The sequence below is a fragment of the Somniosus microcephalus genome, chromosome 15 (genome assembly GCF_052327205.1).
Source record: "Somniosus microcephalus isolate GS21.2 chromosome 15, FLI_Smic_1.0, whole genome shotgun sequence".
Classification (NCBI taxonomy): domain Eukaryota; kingdom Metazoa; phylum Chordata; class Chondrichthyes; order Squaliformes; family Somniosidae; genus Somniosus; species Somniosus microcephalus.
Window position 1 is genome coordinate 81,275,059 of NC_141001.1, and position 19,136 is coordinate 81,294,194.

At 41.9% G+C, this 19,136-nt stretch overlaps 1 protein-coding gene across 2 annotated transcripts in view; it reads right to left on the minus strand.

Annotated features, from left to right (window-relative positions):
* The window catches only part of LOC147107057 (leucine-rich repeat-containing protein 4C-like), a 1,510,012-nt gene that overhangs the window by 281,131 nt on the left and 1,209,745 nt on the right, over positions 1-19,136 (minus strand). For both annotated transcript variants that reach the window (XM_086008085.1, XM_086008083.1), the window contains one exon: positions 15,030-15,178. The gene's annotated coding sequence lies outside the window, so the exon portion shown is untranslated. The remainder of the gene's footprint in view (positions 1-15,029; positions 15,179-19,136) is intronic.

Genomic DNA, 19,136 nt, shown 5'->3' on the forward strand with positions numbered 1-19,136 from the left:
TTCTGGGTTAACGTTTTGTTGAGCTAAGGTGTGAAAGTCAACATCTGTTCCCTTTCAACGAGTAGCTGCTTTTTCTTCACCATTTCAAAAATGATGTCAGCCTAAAGGGCAGGCTTTCTTGCTCACTCATGTCCTCAGATTGCCTGTTTCTGCTTGATTTATATCTTTCAGCTCAGCTCCTACTTTTTCCATTCTCTGTTCCACTGTCTCCATGTCCCAAGAACTCCCATCTACACCATTCCTCAGAGATTCCCTCCACCTTTGAGCGCCCCTTCCCTCTCCATGTCACTGGTGTAGGGGTTCGCAAAAATCCCCTCAGCCCCGAAGATCGGGAAACATTAATACGAAGAATTGTGTGATTTAAATTGTCTCTGGGTTGTACAGTGCTTTAAAACATACCCAGAACTGCAAAAAGGCTGCATTGAAAAGCTCGTAGGCAGAGCGGCACTTGGACACTGGAATCAAAGAACTGTGTGAAAATCGCACAGTTTGAGAGGAAAATCATTTTATTAAAAGATGGAGTTTTGGACTGTTTTAATATTCCAGGGCTTAAAATGGCTGTCGGACCACATGGCAGGAGACAATAGCAGCTTGTAAGTGTATCTGTGAGAAAGACCTGCCAATCAAAGGGGGGTTTCTGTTAGCATTTGAATGGAGCCGGGCTGTCAGTCACCCTGTAGCATGGGCGGGTCCGGTCGGGGGGGGGGGGGAGTTCCCCCGCCCTGCCAATACAATCGATGTGTTTACAGAAACTGATCAAACCACTTAAAGCTGTCCACAGGAAATGGCTTTGTTTACTATAGCCTCCCAAGCTGTTTACACAGTAATTCAACTCCATTCAAAGCCATTCACAGACAAGGGGGGGGGAGCAGTTTAAAAGAATGGGTAACCCATCCAAACCCACGCCAGACAATGGGAGCAGTTTGGCCACTGGGAAATAGCCCGTTTGAATCAGCCAATCATTGGACAGCAAGCACAATTGGGTTGATTACACACATCCATTCACTGAAATTGACTCTACTACGTGATGTCTCATGTATGAATGGAGGAAGTTCATGGCCTTTCTCTTGTGTATTCGAACTTTTCGGCGCGAATTTGCACACAGACCTTTTCAGCGCCAAAACAGCAGGAGCTCCCAGGATATAAAGATAGCTTCTCAGAAGCTCTCTCTCTCTTATTCCTTGGACTGCAGGTGAGCTCTTCTCTCTCTTTGGACCACAGGTGAGCAGGTTTCTGACTCCTCAGCAAGGCAATCTAGTAAGGAGTTAGAGGGGTGGTAATTTAAGGGAAATTGCTAAGATTGTAAGACTTACATTGTAGCTATTTATTCCTCGTTTTGCCATCTGCCTTCCCCTGTTAAGCAATTTTACCGTAATTATTGTGTTCGTGTGGTATAGTTTCTTTAGTTAATAAAGTTTGATTTTCTCGCATCCAGACCATTTTCTCCATTTTAATATATCATTAATTATAAGTTCCTCCAGTCAGAACTGGAAGGGTGGGTTTAGCGATTCAAAACCGCTGTTTGGTATTGGTCTCAGTGCAGTGGGGAAAAAGGCTGCTTGACCAGGCAAATTACCGTAAACCAGGTAAAGGAAGGTAAATTACGGTAAACCAGGTAAAAGGTGCCCCCTTACACTGGCTAATCCTTCTACTGAATTGTCAGCTTCAGTTCCCTTCAAAATTGCTGATGCTCTTCTTGGTATTGCTGCCACAGCAAAATGAGGCGTGGTAACTTCAGTGCCAGTCCCTCAGCTTGATGCCATCCTCCCCCCCAGCACTCCATCTCTGTGTCATTGATGCTGACAGCAAACAACTGCACGGTAGCCATCGAAGGAAAGGCATGGACCAGTTGGGATGGGCTTTGATGCTACTTTGGAGCAAAGAACTGAATGAAGCATGGAACATATTGGAAGGACCCGTGAAAGATTTGAAATGCACATCAGGTATGGAGTGAGTGAGTGACAGTGAGAGAGAGATACACCAACAGGAACCAGAGCAGGATTGGATGTCAGCAGGTTTAATGATGAAATGCCAGAAATGTTCAGCTCTGATGATTTTTGTCATTTTCCAACCCAGAATATTAAGTCGAGAAGAGTAATGGCCCATGCCAGAGAATACTCAATATCAGTAATCACGTCATGGATACTTTCACTCCCTTCCATCAACGTTTTAATTTTCTTAGCTTGTGGATTTTCGGCATTGAAAGATAAGATTGAACCATACATATTTCTGGACACTCACTAACATCAGCAGTGGTTATCCTTCAAAATGGAAGGAATGAAGAGCAGATCTACTTCTGACTATATTATCAATAATTTTAGGCCAGGCAGAGCCTAGCACAGATCTATGACAGTGTGGTTCACTCACCAGATATACTTAGGCTTACATACAGATTCTTCCACTAGCTCATATAAATTGAAAAGGTTACCTTAGAAGCCATGAAAGATAGAGTACTGGGGAAGCGCTCCTGTTTTTCAATCTTAAATAAATCCTTATGTGGCAGTTTCAAGACCAGATGCCACTTGACAACTCTATAGAAATATAGGAAGTAAGTTTCCCGTTCACAACTTGGGCAGTAATCTGGTGAAGCGAATTTCCTGCCTATTGTAGAACCCACCCAATTTTCATCCCATATACACATATTTCGGTCAACTCTTCTCAACAAGCACCATCATTACTGCACAGAGCTCATCTGCAAAAGACCCACTCCAGTGAAGAGGAAAAATCAATTTATTTCTCTCTCTCCCTAACAGCCTCACTACCCCGCCGCCCTCGCCCCCCCCCCCGCCCCCCACCCCCACTCATCACAGGCAGAATATTTGATAGAACATCTCTTTACCTAGAAATTACAAAACTAAACTTAATTGTGGCAGGTATTTGTAGATGAAAACAGCCAAAAAAAATCATACACTCATCCATTTAGAGGGGATCATATGAACATTATCATCTCTGTAAGTCAGGTTTTCAGCTTAAGTCACTTGAAATGGATTGGATTTAGTACAAAGAAAATACTGTAGTCAGATATCATTCAAAAGATCTACAGGAGTGTAAACTTTGGTTTTCTTCACAATCCGAAATGTGGAAAAATTAAACAACCACAAAATTTAGCTTTGCCGATCCTATAATGAGAAATGATTCTGATTATGTCCTTTGAGGGAACTGAGCATCTTCAGTTATAAAGTAAATACTTTTGAATGAGATCTGTTACATCTTCAATGCTCCAAAGGCATATCCTCCCAAAAGCAGAACATATAAATATTAAAGAACACATTGAATCAACTTGCAGGAGTTAAGAGTCTGTTAGATGGGAATTACAAATGCACTGAGCGAATACTTAATCTGTGTAGAAGACTCGCTCATTTGGAATTTAAACGGGTTAGACTGCTTCAAGGTGGCAGTTGATTTCCTCTTGCTAGTTAGTCTTGTTAATTCACAGAAAATCAACACAAAGCTTTACTTTGCAGTCAAGAAACAAAAATCAGCAACATAAAACTAATGCAAGCATAAACCAGATCTCTCAATAATTAGTGGTAATGCTATTTCATGATATGAACTGCAATAATGATACAAAGAGTTTCTCTGTGTTATTAGCTTTCCAAATCAAAAAGCATCCTCAGATGTCATTTAATGTCTGCCAGTGATTTTACAGAATCTAGTAATTTCCTTATGAGCAGACATCTGGAGTACAGTGTTGGCTGCAAATTAGTAAGAATTGAAAACTATTCAGACAAGAGAGCTCTGTGACATGTGTTACAAAGGACAGCTCTATGGGATTCAGCAGTGCATTACACAAGAGACACTCCATTGACTCAACATTGCATTACACAGGAGAACTCCATGGGTACAACAGTGCATTACACAAGAGACACACAGATTCAGTAGTGCACATCCAGAGTGGCAGTCTCTGAATTAAACAGGACATTCCAGACTGAAGCGTTAGTGAATACTAAAAAGGATAGCACTGGGGATGCTTGATGCTGACACTTGGTACAAGAAGTAAAAAAATGTTCTACTACTCACAGCAGATAACCCTTTTGAGCACAAGCTCATGAAAATATTCTTGTAAAAATTAATGAAGTAACCTTGGCCTTGAAATTACATTGTGTGGTATTAGTGTATGAACACTTAACACATCATCATGAATTACCTTTGCCTGCTCGTTTAACAGAAGCATGAACCTATATAAAGTAAATGTGCTAACACCTTGGCTGAAAAATAAATGGGCTAGTACCTCTGTTAAAATAGCAATGTCATTTATAGACCCTAGAATATATATGTTATGGACCTATTGGACGTAATATTTATTCAAAAAATTGACTAAATAATATATGAACACCAGAAATGACTGTATTAGAGGCTGGGGCCGCCTTCTAAATGAATATCATGGTGGTAATTTCTAACTTCACTGTCTAACGGTAACGTGATGGAGCAGATCACACGCCCATTATAGAACTCATCTGATTTTCATCCCATTGATCTCAATGGCATGAAAGCAAGATGAGTTCTACAATAGTTGGGCAACCCGCTCTACTGCATTACCACACAGACAGTAAAGTTAAAAATTACCTTCCATATCTATTAGGTCACTCAATATTAAATCAATATAAATAACTATGAAAGCTCCACAGACTCTCATTTTCTTCTACCAAAACTGGCCACTACTCTCAGATCATCACAGACAGCAAAGATAACCTCTGTTAAGTCTGTGTGTTCCAGTTGTATTAAGATTAATTACTGACACAGACTACAAGAATAAAGTTTCAACAGGTCTTTACGAGTTGGAGGTCAGGACTATACTAAATACAATATCACTACACAGTACTTATATACCGGTGGTCACCACCGGTATTACATATACAGCAGCCAGAGAAAGTAGTACATCTCTTAAGGTGGAACAGGCTTAAGTTCTCTTAAGGTGGAACAGGTTACATACACCACAATCCTCCCTTTTTAGCTTAACAGTCATATCCCCATTTAACATAACATAATAACATATATACATATATAACTTCAGGTATAAACAGTTCAAAGGTTCAGTCTCTCAGGAGGCCTTCTGATTCGGTTTGGATAACGCCTTTCAGTGGTCTCTGATTCTTGTTGCTGAGGTGACTCTTCTTGTTGGTTTCTTATGTATTGGACGTCATCATCAGGTACAGTCCCTGCCGAGGTAAATGCTTCAGGTTCATTAACGTCTTCCACAGTTGTCTCTGTCGCAACCATGGGTTCGACCCTTCCTCTTGATTCTACCAGTTGATCCGCATGACGCCTTATCACATTGTTACCAATATCTACTGTGTACATCAGAGGTCCTTGGCTGGCCCGAATTGTTCCGGACTGCCATTTTTCGTTTCCATAGCCCCTTGCCAACACTGGTTGTCCTACGTCGAAACTTTGAGTGGACTTGTTATTAATATGCCGGAACTGTTTGTTTTCCACTTCCCTCTGCACATTTGGTTTTAACAAGTCCAACCTGGACCGCAACCTCCTGTTATAAAACATCATGGCAGGACTTTGGTTAGTCACTGCATGAGCGGCGTTTCGATATGCCATTAGGAAATTGTCCACCTTGTGTTGTAACGGAATCTGATCATCGTTCATGGCCTTTATTGCCTTTTTGAATGTTTGGACAAATCTCTCGGCCAACCCGTTTGTCGCCGGATGATATGGGGCAGAGGTATAATGTTTCACCCCATTCTTCTTTAAGAATTTTTGGAATTCTTCCGACACGAACTGTGGTCCGTTGTCCGAACATATCTGTTCTGGCAATCCGTTCCTTGCGAATATTGTTCTTAACACCGCAATTGTCTTTTCTGAAGTAGTGGTATTCATCTTGATCACTTCTGGCATTTGGAATGTGCGTCCACCGCAATTAGGAACATGGAGTCCATGAATGGACCAGCAAAGTCAATATGTACGCGTTGCCATGGGGCTGAAGGCCATTCCCATGGGTGTAGCGGTGCGATCGGAGGTGCATTTTGCACTTTTTGGCACCCAGCGCAGCTTTTTGTCAACTCCTCTATCTGTTGGTCAATGCCCGGCCACCATACATAAGCCCTAGCAAGACTTTTCATCTTAACTCCCCCCAGATGACCTTCATGCAGTTCCTTTAGAACTCTTTCCCGTAACTTGGGAGGAATAATCACTCTTGTCCCGTACATCAAAGTACCATGGCAGACGGACAGCTGGTCTCGCCTTGCCGAGAATGCCGGTAACAGAGGATCACCATGTGTTGGCCATCCCTTCACTGTCACCTAGTAAACTCGGGACAGTGTCGGGTCGTTCCTGGTTTCTCTTTCAATACTTGCATTGGTGACTGATAAACACTCGATGATGGTCGAATGAAATAACTCAACAGGGTCAACTTTCGTCGTCTCTTCCGCTTCAGGTAGTGACAGGCGCGACAGCCCATCAGCATTGCCATGCTGCTTCGTACCTTTGAATTCTATTTGATATTGATGTGCCCCTAGGAAAAGGGACCATCTCTGGAGTCGCTGTGCTGTCATCACCGAAACACCCTTCTTAGGGTTAAAAATGGATACCAACGGCTGATGGTCTGTCAGAAGTGTGAATTTTTGGCCCTGCAGGTAATGATTAAACTTCTTCACTCCCCATACAAGGCTGAGAGCCTCCCTATCGATCTGCGCATAGTTGCGCTCAGCGGAGGTCAATGATCTGGATGCAAACGCGACTGGCCTTTCCGTGCCATTTGGCAACTTGTGTGAGAGTACTGCCCCAATACCATATGGAGAAGCATCACAAGCCAACCGAATAGGCAGTGTCGGGTTGAAGTGAGCCAACACTTCCTCTGAGGTGATCAATTCTTTGCTTTTGCGAAATGCCTTCTTACAGTTTTTGCTCCATTCCCATGGTACCCCCTTCTGTAAAAGAGCGTTCAGCGGGTGCAGTACCGTGGATAGATTCGGTAGAAACTTATGGTAATAGTTAATCAATCCCAGAAACGACCTCAACTGAGAGACATCATCCGGAGCGGGAGCCTTTACAACTGCCTCTATCTTGTCAGGAGACTTATGAAGCCCCTCCCGGTCAATGACATGACCACAGTACGAGATCCGCTTCTGAAAGAACTCACATTTCTGCCGATTAACTCTAAGTCCATACTCTTTCAATCTGTTGAGCACCAGTTCCAAGTTTGCGAGGTGTTCTTCATCACCATCACCTGTAATCAGAATATCGTCCAGGTAACATTGTGTGCCTGGAATTCCCTGTAATACCTGCTCCATGGCCCTCTGCCAAATTGCCGGAGCCGATGCCACTCCAAAAACCAGCCTATTATACCGGTACAAACCTCTATGCGTGTTGATCGTGAGGTATTGGCGTGACTCTTCTTCAACCTCCATCTGCAAGTACGCCTGCGCCAGGTCTATCTTGGTGAAGTGTTTCTCGCCAGACAACGAAGCAAAAATATCCTCAATCCGCGGAAGCGGATACTGCACCGTGTGAAGCACCGGATTAACGGTGATCTTGAAATCTCCACAGATGCGAACCTTCCCTGGTTCTCCTGGCTTGTTGCTCGAAGGACGTTTCATAACGGGAACAATGGGCGTAGCCCACTCACTCCAATCTACCTTAGACAGTACACCTGAACGTTCTAGTGCTTCCAGTTCCGCTTCTACAGTAGGTCGTATTGCATCTGGCTTTGAAAAATTTTGGTTGTGCATGTTCATCAATCTTGATGTTTGCCGTAATTCCTTTCAGTGTTCCCAGTCCTTGCTGGAACACCTCTTTAGCATCATCCAATATTTTGGATAATCGTTTAGGTTTGACATCTGTTTCCCCGGAATCTACCGTTAGTGCTTTTAAGGAGTGCCAGTCCATATTCATTTTCCTAATCCACTCCCGTCCCAGTAGTGGTGGACCTCCTTCAGGTAGCACATATAAGTCCATTACTTGGCTTTCTTCGCCCTTGTGGACCACTTTTACCTCTATCTTTCCGATGGGGTACACTCTTTGCCCCGTGTATGTTTTCAATATAATCTCCGTATCCCGTAGGGGAATATGTTGGAATAACCTTTTGTAATCTTTCTTATTCATGACCGTCAATGCCGATCCAGTGTCCAATTCCATCTTTACTTGGACTCCTGCTATCTGAAGAGTGACCCAAATTGTCTGGAGATCTGCATCCTTACCAACGTTGTGTACTCTTAAGCTACCCAGTTCATTACTGCTAGCGTCTGAATCTGATTTCTGTTCGTTCGAACTGGTCTTTGTCACCTTGTGCACCTTTATGTATTTTCCTTGCGGTGACTTTTTGTTGCTGCTCTTCTTTCCTGACTGGCATACTTTAGCTATGTGGCCAAGCCTGCCACACGTTCTGCATTCTTGGTTTTTAAACCAACACTGGTTCTGATCGTGTGTTGTCTTTCCACAACGATAACATTTTACAGTACTCAAACCCAATTTATTTGCACTGAGTTCCGGTGACCATAGCTGCATTACTGCCGTGCCTCTCGCTGCGGCTTCGTGTGCTGCTGCCATAGTGACCGCTTTCTCAAGCGTCAGCTCATTCTCCTCGAGCAGTCGCTTTTGTGTATCTTCTTTTAATAATCCCCACACAAATTAATCTCTTAGCGCGTCTGTTAGTCCCGTTCCAAACTGACAGTACTTTGCTAGCTTACGCAATTCCATTAAATATTCAGCATTGCTTTTATCCTTCAGCTGCCTTCTGCTGTAAAATTTAAATCGTTCCGCTAGCATCAGCGGCGTGGGGTTTAGATGATTTTTCAGGACAGTAACAATCTCCTCGAACGTCTTATCCGCCGGTTCATCTGGTGATAAAAGGCGTTTCAATTGCCCGCATGTCTTCGCACCCATTAAGTTCAATAAAGTTAGTGCTTTCTCTGCATCTGGGATTTTATTTGCTTTACAATAATTTTGTATGCGTTCTACATACATGGCCCAATCTTCGATGTCGCTATCAAAGGTATTAATGTTCCCATGTTTAGGCATCGTTGCAATTTATTTTATTTTTTATTTTTTTAATTTTATCCCAAGATGGCGGCTTCCCGCTCTTGTCTTCGTCCTCTGCCTACAAAATGGCGGTTTTCCCGTGCTTGGCGGTCTTCACCCACTGGCTGCAATGGCGTTTGGCATGCCGCTGCTGCTCCCCTTTCCCAGCGGTTAGTAACTCCCCCGACGCTGTCTCCGCTTCACCGCGGCTCCCTCGGGCATTCGCGCTTCCCCGATGTCGCGCCTCGCAGCCCTTCTTGCAGCCCGGTTATTAGCACCGGCTGCGTTCACCTTCACCGCGGCTCTCGCGCCTTCAGTCGCCCCAGACGCTGCGCCTTTTTGGCCCGAAAGCGGCCCGGCCCTTATCACCAGCCGCGATCGATGTCCCCGCACTGTGCCTTTCGGCCCGAATGCGGCCCGGCCCTTATCTCCGGTCGCGATCGATCTCACCGCCCTTATTCCTCCGTCTTCCTCCCCCCGTCTGTACAGCCAACGCGGCCGACTTTCTGCTCGCGTCGCTGACCGGCTTACCCACCACCGAGGTAGAAAGAAGATAGCTGACTGCCGCTGATGGAGGCTTCAAGTTCAGGATGTCTTCTGCACTCCGGGTTCTCGATGCCTGCCGCGCGACGTGTCTTCCAGCAGGGTGATGAGGGTGGATGCCTCTCTTCGACGCCCGTTCTGTGGACGAAGCCGCCGTGGATATAAACTGCCACAGGGTAAGAATCGGACTCGTCGCCACTGTTAAGTCTGTGTGTTCCAGTTGTATTAAGATTAATTACTGACACAGACTACAAGAATAAAGTTTCAACAGGTCTTTACTAGTTGGAGGTCAGGACTATACTAAATACAATATCACTACACAGTACTTATATACCGGTGGTCACCCTCGCACCCTCACCTCTAACAAGAAGTGCAAAGATCTCATAGATTTTTTTGCCACATGCGAATTTAAAAAAAACATAAGAAATAGGAGCAGGAGTTGGCCATTTGGCCCATCGAGCCTGCTCCTCCATTCAATAAGATCATGGCTGATCTTCGATCTCAACTCCACTTTCCTGCACTATCCCCATATCCCGTGGTTCCCTTAATATCCAAAAATCTATCGATCTCTGTCTTCAACATACTCAACGACTAAGCATCCACAGCCCTCTGGGGTAGAGAATTACAAAGGTTCACAACCATCTGAGTGAAGGAATTTCTCCTCATCTCAGTCCTAAGTTGCCAACCCCTTATTCTGAGACTGTGACCCCTGGTTCTAGACTCCCCAGCCAGGGGAAACATCCTTCCTGCATCCACCCTGTCAAGCCCTGTAAGAATTTTGCATGTTTCAATGAGATCACCTCTCATTATTCTAAACTCTAGAGAATATAGGCCTGGTCTACGCAATCTCTCCTCATAGGACAATCCCCCCATCCCAGGAATCAGTCTGGTGAACCTTCGTTGCACTCCTTCTATGGCAAGTATATCCTTCCTTAGGAAAGGAGGCCAAAACTGTAGACAATACTCCAGGTGTGGTCTCACCAGGGCCCTATATAATTGCAGTAAGAATTCTTTACTCTTATACTGAAATCCTCTTGCTTTCTTAATTGCTTGCTGTACCTGCATGTCAACTTTCAGTGATTTGTGTACAAGGACACCCAGGTCCCTCTGAACACCAACATTTCTCAATCTCTCACCATATAAAAATACTCTGCTTTTCTATTTTTCCTACCAAAGAGGATAACTTCACATTTCTCCACCTTATATTCCATTTGCCATGTTCTTGCCCACTCACTTAGCCTGTCTATATCCCCTTGAAGCCTCTTTGCATCCTCTTCACAACTTACATTCCAACCTAGCTTTGTATCATCAGAAAACTTGGATATATTACAGTTGGTCCCCTCATCCAAATCACTGATATAGATTGTGAATAGCTGAGGCCCAAGCACTGATCCTTGTGGTACCCCACTAGTTACAGCCTGCCAACCTGAAAATGACCCGTTTATTCCTACTCTCTGTTTTCTGTCCGTTAACCATTCCTCAATCCATGCTAGTATATTACCCCCAATCCCATGAGCCCTAATTTTGTTTAATAAACTCTTGTGTGGCACCTTATCGAATGTCTTCTGAAAATCCAAATGCACTACATCCATTGGTTCCCCCTTATCTATTCTGTTACAACCTCAAAAACTCTAACAGATTCGTCAAACATGATTTCCCTTTGATAAATCAGTGTTGACTCTGCCTAATCCTATTATTATTTTCTAAGTGCCCTGCTACCATGTCCTTAATAGTAGATTCTAGCATTTTCCCTACTACTGATGTCAGGCTAACTGGTCTGTAGTTCAAAAAGAAAATACTGCAGATGCTGGAAATCTGAAATAAAAACAGAAAATGCTGGAGAAACTCAGCAGGTCAGGCAGCATCTGTGAAGAGAGAAACAGAGTTAACATTTCAGGTCAATGACCTTTCATCAGAACTGGAAAAAAGCAGGAAATGGAACAGATTTTTAAGCAAGTGGAGTGACTGGGAAATGGGGGAGGGGATGAAAGAACAAAAGGGAAGGCCTGTAATAGGATAGACGGCAGGAGAGATTAAGAGACATTGAGAGACATTAAGAGATATTCAAGGCAAAAGGGCATGGTAATGGGACTGGTTAAGAAACAAAGGATGGCTCTAGAAGAAGTCAGGGCTGCTGAAACCGGCAATGGGAACGGAACCTGCCGACCAGCCAACCCGACGCCAACCCACCACCGATGGTAAAATCATGGCCAAAGTATTTGTTTAATTTCTCTGCCATTTCATTATTCCCCATTATAATTTTTCCTGTCTCAGCCTGCAAGGGACGCACATTTACTTTTGCTAATCTTTTCCTTTTAACATACCTATAGTAGCTTTTACAGTCTGTTTTTTTGCCTCTCGCTAGTTTACTCTCATTCTATTTTCCCTTGAAATGAACAAGATTTAACTTTCTGTGACAAGTTTAGTTCGTATCTACTGTGTAAATATAGGAACTTCACGCCATTCAATGCATTTCAATGGTGAGCCCAAATTATCATGCCATTCCAAAGGAATCACCTAATGGCAGAGGCATCAGCTGCTTGCCTAAAGATAAAGAACATTAAGAAAGCGAGAAATTATAAACAGTAGAAATTTACCACGCACCATTTATTTTTTATTCATTCATGGTATGTGGGCGTCACTGGCAAGACCAGCATTTATTGCCCATCCCTAATTGCCCTTGAGAAGGTGGTGGTGAGCCGCCTTCTTGAACCACTGCAGTCCGTGAGGTGAAGGTACTCCCACAGTGCTGTTAGGGAGGGAGTTCCAGGATTTTGACCCAGCGTCGATGAAGGATCGGTGATATATTTCCAAGTCAGGATGGTGTGTGACTTGGAGGGGAACTTGGAGGTGGTGGTGTTCCCATGCACCTGCTGCCCTTGTCCTTCTAGGTGATAGAGGTCGCAGGTTTGGGAGATGCTGTCAAAGAAGCCTTGGCTGCAGTGCATCAACTTGCTTTTGCTGACCCTATTTTATGTTATCATCTTTTTTTTTATAGAGAAATCATCACACACTATTTGCTGATGGGGAGTGGGGGGAGAAGACATCTGTCAGTATGACTTTTCACCAAGGCTGTTAGGAAGTGCCCAAATGACTCAGATTGACTTCAGTTGATTTAATTCAGGTCAAGGATTGTCCACGTTGGGAATTACTATGCTGAACCCATGCTCTGCTATTCCAGGACATGACATTAATGTACCAATGCACTTGCTTGCCACTTGTCAGAAATGGTTTGTGCAGATATTCTATGTTACGAATGCTTAAGTTTTGAAAGTGGCAAAGGCTGCTCAGCAATCAAATGGTTATTGTGATAGAAATGTATCACGGATTTAGATCTTTTACAAGAAAAGCAATGTCTTCCTAAGGATGTCTATGAACAGTAAAAAAAGAGTAAAATTGTAATGCTGTCTATGTTAGGGATTTTGGTTGTCCTTTAATATGTGTGGTGTGTCATAAGCATTTCATAATTCACACTCGACTAAAATGGGCTACATATTACTATGGCCACAACATAAAACAAATTCTTAGTAACATAAATATTCAGCTACGGTTAAATGCATTTTTATTTCACTTCATACAAATATAGTTGTAACCTGTGTTTAACAGGTTTGGGCTGCCAAACCCCCACCAGCAGATATTACTCTGCTCTTTGATTTATAGATTGATAATTTGACTTCATATAATACACACTCATTCCCTGTTATCTCACAGGAGCCCTTTCTTTATATACATTACCCTTCATTGTTCAATGCCATTAAATGTTTAAAAAGATACAGAGGATCAAGGGTTTCCACTGAAATGGTGAAAGCAGATCATAATTGGCAGCTCTGAGTAATTCAAGCAGGAGGATATCTTCAATACCATCCCTCTTCATCACTTAGTTTCCATAACCACATCAAATACTTCCAAGATTATACACAGCTCTTCTGTATTCAACATGCTCTCTCAGGGTAATAGACTCAACAGCATTAATTAGTTCATTTATCCTTGAAGCTCAGTTCTATGCCACTGAACACTTAAATATTAATACCACATTAAAGAAATGTAATAAATGAAATTATTAAAAATATTGCTGAGCAAGATTGATTGGCAAATAATAATAGATAAATAAGTGTAAATGTAAAGCAATCAATCAGATGTAATTATGCTGACCAAACTTCATCAAGGTGCAGATTATAAATTATGAAGCTAATAAATTAACTGAATTAACCTTTGTTAAACAGTATAAAGTTTCACCTATTCGACCAAATTGCCTTGATTTACAGGGGCAATGCTACCTAATTGGTAACTTTTTGAACTTCCCTTTTTCCCAGCTGTGAACAGTCCTCTCTTTAAAAACTCCAGCTAAGATTGATCAGCAGAATCATGTTGCAGCAGACACTTTCTTCATTCAAATTATGTGTTTTTAATTAAATTATAACAAAAGTATTTTCTACCACTAGACATTGTCAATGTTATGAAGACATTATCACATGGCTAATCATGTTTTTATGTCTTCCTCTATATAAAAAAAAATAATGCTTTGAAAATGTTTGACCATAATTACAATTCCCTTTTAAATAAAGATGAAAAAATAAATGTTGCTTTGCAGCCTGGTCTTCTGCTAGAACAACAGTTGCCAGGCATTTTATAAAGTTTTACACCATGAAACTGGTACCACTAACTCCAGGGCAATGAAGAATCTTAACAATGTACCATTGCAAGGGTGCATGTTGAACCAACTCACAGGAAGTAGCCATATACCACGCAGAACTAAGTCATTACGTATACTAATGTTGTATTAATTTCCCCTCTAAGGGAAATGTTCAGAACTATCCATGCTCCATGGTATAAACAGCATAGGAAATGGTTCCCTGCTTGCCACAATATTTTCACAACTAGCGATCTATCATAATGTACTTGTAACTTTATTATTGAATGTCATGTAGTGAGGTCTCCAGGTCTAATATACTGGTACCAGTCTGCTATCCTTTTCTGTTAAAGCAATTGAGAAGTTCATTGGAATTTGTTTATAGTGGTTACTGGAGTGCTGAGACTGTCTTACAGCTTTTACAACATTTCCAATTAACTGTTACTTCATTGTTTTGTAAAATAAATTGCATTATTTATCACTAAACGACTTCTTGTCACATTTGAAGACCATCTATTTCCCTGTGAAACTCTCTTAGAAAGATGTAAAATAAACCCCAGCAACCAAAGCACTGGCTGTCCTCGACAGATAGTAGTTCCCATATTTTCTAATTAATGTATTCACCATAATATTACAAAAACATTATTGAAACAAATGATTGTTTTCAGTAAGTGCGATAGCAAATATCCACCAGCACTTCACTAAGTTGCTTGTGTTTTGCTTTGCTGTGTTCTTGTTTTGCAATGATAATATAAAGCTTGACGAGTCTCATGAAACAAGGAACACAGTCCTGATAGATTATTGCTTTCACTGGAACTGCACAAGGAGCCACTACTGACATCCAAGAAGTACAACACATTGCCTCTTTAAAATTCAATGAGATTCATACCTCCTCTCCTTATGCTTTCAGTCCCTTCACTCTGTGCAGCCGTTGCTTCCTTCAAGCGTTGGTAGAAACCTCATGTTTTCAATAGCAGGTAATATCACAACTCTTCAAATAATGGCAACACTGAATACCTCTTCTGCCCCTGGGAAGACCTGAGTGTAAAGAATAAGACTACGTTATTACGTCAGCCCAATGCTCTTCAGTCAAATATACTAAAAGATAGTATAACATACTTCCAGGTTTGAGAAATCAAAAATTATGGGTTAGTTCTGCAGCCAAAACTGAAGTCACATCACCTCTGTCCCCTTACATTGAAGTTTGGAGACATGTGAGTGACTAAAGCCTAAGGAATATTTTAGGTTTGTTGTTCCTATGGAAATGGTCCTTTTTCTGATGCTGCAATTTAAATTTATTCAGCCACTTTTCACAAGTTGGTTTCTAAACTAGATTCATTAACTGAATTGGGTCAAACGAATCCAAATTGATGTAAAGGTGCAATGCAAGTTACTGTAACAATTGTACTTTTAACTAACTGATATATTAGTATAGTTTTATTCAGGCTATAAATTACTCCTACTTCCCATAAAGCTAACCCTTTTGATGACAGACATTTAATAATGAGATCCCACCGTCACAAACAATAAATCAGTATTTCATAAAAGCAGAAGGAAGAATGGAACAAGAAATGACCATTGAGCCCATTCCTTCAATAGATTATGCACAATCTATTGTGTATTCAACCTATTTAACCGGCAGAGACATTTTTTTGAAACAAACTCTGGACTGCCTATCGAGCCTTACATCATTCAGCCCTACAACCTTCTGAGAACTCTGCATTCCTCTGACTCTGGCCTCTTGATCTGAAATTGTTGAACTCAACATTGAGTTCAACAATTTCAGATCATAACCTCTGCCCCCATTTTTTCGCACGGCAGCTGTTGATGATTCTGTTATTCCCATTTACACCTCTTCTGGACCCATCTTCTGTTTCTTTAGTTGTCCCATTATCATCTCCATTTGCCTCGCACCATCATCCCTTTTGTCATTTAATCTCGCCTGCCTTCCATCCTATCACAGACCTTCCCTTTTGTTCTTTCCTCCCCTCCCCCCTTTCCCTACCTCTGTACTTGCTTAAAAACCTGTTACATCTTCAACTTTTTTCTGGTTCTGATGAAAACTCATCCACTTGAAATGTTTACTCTGTTTCTCCCTCTCACCACAGATGTTGCCTGACCTGCTGAGTATTTCCAGCATTTTCTGGTTTTATTTCAGAATTGCAGCATTCGCAATAGTTTGCTTTTGCTTATATAAATGCAAGTTGTTATTGTTGTAAACTAGTTTCCTGGCTTTGTAAGACAGTTACATGCTCCCAGCAGCAAAAATTTCAACAAATCAAAAGATTAGCTCCATGAGGTGCCTACTGATAGCCAGAAATCAATGCTCAGGCAATTGCTATTATTGTTGTGAATAAGTTTCTGAACATTTTCAAAGGTGTGATTGGTACTGTATCTTTGAAGCTGTTTACAAAATACTTCAAATATTATGGTGGATTCCATTTCTGGCACAGGATATTGCTGCCTCTTTATGTAGATTAACTTTTTAATTATATTTTAACACCACCCATCATTCCAGGATGGTTGCTACTCCTGACATGAACAATTCAACTAGCAGTAGTTTTCAAAAGTTATTTTGTACTGTACAGGTTGAGCATCCAAAATCCGGAGTTCTGGAATCCGGGATATTCCGGAATCCAGACACCCTGTCAAACCGCAACCTGGGCCCAGGCATTTCCGGACTCAGAACGTGTTTCTGATGTCAGAAGTCCGGAAACGCCCGAGCCCAGGTTGTGTTATTTCCGGACTTCGGACATCAGAAACACGTTCCGAAGTCTGGAAAAACACGAAAACCGGCTCAGCCTCGGTCCCGAGGTTGACGGATTCAGGACGCTCAACCTGTATTAACACAATGTTCCGGATTTTGCGGTCAGTGGCAAACAAATGGTGCTCGCCGGTCGTTCCGCTTACAGCTGCCCACAGACATTTTGTGGACTTTTGTATGACAACTTATGGTCATCGGGAGTCTGATACAGCGTGGCGCCCTCTACAGGGGATCTGGGACCTGTGTGAACAGGACAAGCAATGGGGTGTCCCCTCAACCACAGACTGAAGAATCCTTACCGAGGCACGCAGAGTCTAAACCAGGAAGTGTAAGTTAGAATATTTAATTCAATATAAAATCATGTATAGAAAGGAAAATGAAAAGTGGGAAATAAAGGCGGGATTAAGAGAGAGATAAAAGAGACAGAAAGAATTTTTTTTTTAAATCTATATTTTAATTTTTAATTCTCCAACAATAATTAAAATCTGAAAGAATGAGACTCCACACTTGTAAAAGTAAATTTTCAGTGCCATAAAGATTGTTTGGCAGTAATTAAGACTTATCACGCCGTTAAAAATTCACTTACACTTGAATAGACAAGCCCTAAGTTTTCCTGGTGCATTTCCCGGTGGGTAACTAGTGGGCAAGTACCACAACTTCATGCCCTTACATTTATTTTAATGGCGAGTCTCTCGGCGAGATACCGGTGTAGCGAAGCTTGTGGAGGAACAGGGCAAATTGGACAGCAACTTCCTGATGTCCGCATTTAACTGCGTATGTATGGATGCCGGAAGTTGCTGTCCATTTACTCCTTAATAACGGTGAGAGCTGATAGCTTCACTGCTATTCCTACCGCAAAATCCGGGCTATTGTATTCAAAGCTTTGGGAACTGGAAATGTGCGTTTTGCTGAATATCACAGCTGTTCTTTAAGGTATTCACATGCTTAACATGCTCATTACACATTTCCCATAGGGCCTTTTCTTAACTGCCATGTTTGTCTGCATGGATTTTAAATGCATATATTCAGATATTGGACATCAAAGATGCTGTGATCCTTCAGAATACTGCGACTTAGTTAAATTTAAATGGCATTTTAGATTCTAAATTCCTGACCTACCTGACACATTACAGATGTTTAAAAATGATGCTTGGGCATAAGCCTGATAAGTAGACAGACACATAGGGCACCATTAAACTGGAAGACATGTGTTAAAGAGATACTGTGAAATTTTTATGACCTAAGTTTGGTGCAATATTTATTACTCTTTACTGGGGTTTCAAGATACAAATCTGTTAAAATTGGAATTCTGAAGCCTTGTATTATCATGACAAATGTGTACATTTGTAGGAAAAGCTAATATACAAACAATTCAGTTTTGCAAGATATTAACCAGAATCATAGCTTTATATGGCCGTAAAAATGTAAAGCTATGTTCACGCTTATCAAAAAATGTAGTTAGGCTCATATCACATGACTATTACAAGCTGGATCATTATTGTAATTCATTGTGGTCTCTAACTCTCCTAGAAATTCACTACACCAAGTCATGCAAGGAGGTTTATTGAGGAAAAAGAAAGACTTGCATTTATGTAGCGCCTTTCACGACCACCGGACGTCCCAAAGCGCTTTACAGCAAATGAAGAACTTTTTTTTGAAGTGTAGTCACTGTTACAATGTAGGAAACGCGGCACCCAATTTGTGCACAGCAAGCTCCCACAAACAGCAATGTGATAATGACCAGATAATCAGTTTTAGTATTGCTGATTGAGGGATAAATATTGTCCAGGACACCAGGGAGAACTCCCCTGCTCTTCTTCAAAATAGCGCCAAGGGGTATTTTACGTCCACCTGTGAGAGCAGGCAGGGCCTTGGTTTAATGTCTCATCCGAAAGTTGTGTGGCAAATTATGTAGAGAGGTAAAGGAAGAGGTAAAGTATATATGAGAAACAAAAACAAAAAAACAGACAGAAGAAACACTGGCCTCAATTTTAACTTTGGGCCAGTTTTCAGCAGGAGAGCGGTGGTGTGAGGGAGAAGCTCACCTGCTGCCCCAGAAATGAGGCCCGGGTATTTTTACTTCTTGGTTTCATTTAAATCTCGCTGGCAGGCTTACCACCCGTTCCGGGCGGGAAGTTGATTGGATGAGGTAGTAAATTGTGCTTCCCTGAGGCCACAAGTCAAGACCTGGCAACTGGCAGGATCAGCTGCCAGGGCCGTCTTGTTCCTCCT